Raw genomic sequence first — 2,127 nt, forward strand, 5'->3', positions numbered from 1 at the left:
GAACATCGATATTGGTCCTTGGAGGCTGTTTGTGTCGAGGGAAGAAGGAAATCGTTACTGAGTAGGGACATATACCTCGAGGTCCTTTTATCGAGACCACCCCTCACAAGATGCGGGGTTAGACAACAGACAGACCTATAACCAGACGAAATATTTATCATTCTTACGTGAAAATAAAGAGACTGACTACATAGGTGTGAGTGAGGTGGAGGTGGGAGGAAGGGGGAGACCAAGGATGCGAGATGGAGAGACGAGGGGAAGAAATATGAAACAGGGGATGAGCTGGGGAGAAGGCAGCCCAATGACGTCTGGCTTAAGGCCTCTGAAGATAGATACAGATAGTTAAATAGTACTCACAATTTTTTAATCTATTTATTTGGCAAGGGGGAATACAAATATGCATACAGAGAGACGCTGCCCATCAAAAAAATCTTTGTATTGCTAAAAAGCAATGCATAAATTAGGGAAGTTAATCAGAGAGAGAGAGAGAGAGAGAGAGAGAGAGAGAGAGAGAGAAATACGTGGGAGTTCGGCGGTGGGTGTGTCTGAAAGAAAGAGGGGGATAGAATTACGTGCAGTTATAAAGACCACACACACCCTGCGTTTCTTTAGAGAGAGAGAGAGAGAGAGAGAGAGAGAGAGAGAGAGAGAGAGAGAGAGAGAGAGAACATGGAGGATTTGAGAGCTAGCTTTTTATTTTTTACTTTCTGATCTCTAGACGCGGGTGAAAAAAAAATCAGCATATATATTTGGTAAAAATCTCTCTCTCTCTCTACGACAGACCAATTAAGCTAGTACCACTCATACAAGAGAGAGGCAATTAGAGAGAGAGAGAGTCACTGAGTCTGAGAGAAGCTTTAAACTGCAATATTAATGGCCTGTTCTAGTTTTAGTCTCTCTCTCTCTCTCTCTCTCTCTCTCTCTCTCTCTCTCTCTCTCCCTGCTGGGCGTGACCTTTACTTTTTCAGTTTTTTTTTTTTTTTTTTTTTTTTTATGCTAGGAAGCAGGAACCAAAGGCAATGAGCCCGCAAAAACTGTTCCTTCTAAGAGAAAAACAAAATACAAGAGAGAGCCAAATTCAAGATCCGCTCATCTCGGGTTGCCTGGACACACTGCGCGTGACAGACTGGAGATCGTAGGAAGCAGGAAATACAGACAGAGGGAGACAGTTCCAGAGTTGACCTGTTGCATAAATGAAGAACTAGGAGTAACGGTTAACTCTTGCATTAGACAGCTGGACAGGAAAGGGGTGAGAGTTTTCTGCTAGACGGGTGCTACCGTCCGTCGTAGAGGTGGAGGAATGCAAGCAAGACAGTTCAGAGGAGCAATGACCATTGAAGTAGCGATAGAAAAGAGATAAAGATGCAACAGTGCAGCAAAGAGACAGAAGTTGAAGGGAGCCAGTAAGAGGAGAGTTAATGAGACGAAAAGTCTTTGACTCCACTCTATTGAGAAGAGCTGTATGTGGGGAACCTCCCCACACATGCGAGTTATGCTCCACACAGGGGGCGGATAAAACCCCTGTATAAAGTCAACAATTGTGCAGGGGTAAAGAAGGAATGGAGTCGGCTTAGAACACCTAATCTCTTGGAAGCAGAATTTACAAGAGATGTAATATGATCTTTCCAAGATAAGTCCTGAGTGAATGAAACCCCAAGCATGTTCAAGGATGATGCAGGATTAAGCTGAATATTATTAAACATTAGTGGGTACACCTGTGGAAGATTTTGTCGGGTTGACAGGTGGAAGAACTGAGTCTTTGGTGCATTAAAAACAACAAGATTATTTTTACCCCACTCAGAGATACGAGCCAAGTCAGACATTAGGTGTGCCATAGCCTCATCCCTTGTTTGTTGAAGTAACTGTTGAGATGGACGTTGTGGGAACCGAATGGAAAGGTGAAGGGTGGAGTCATCAGCGTATGAGTGGAAAGGGTTAGATGTACAGCTTAGAAGGTCATTGATGAATAAAAGAAAGAGAGTTGGTGATAGGACAGAGCCCTGAGGAACACCACTGTTGATAGATCTAGGAGATGAACGATGGCCGTCTACAACAGCGGCTATAGAACGACCAGAAAGGAAGCTATTGATGAAGGCACAGACAGAAGGATAGAAACCGTAAGAGGGC

This window comes from Coenobita brevimanus, chromosome 103, assembly GCF_032717465.1.
Source record: "Coenobita brevimanus isolate Jiangsu-jjx chromosome 103, ASM3271746v2, whole genome shotgun sequence".
NCBI lineage: Eukaryota > Metazoa > Arthropoda > Malacostraca > Decapoda > Coenobitidae > Coenobita > Coenobita brevimanus.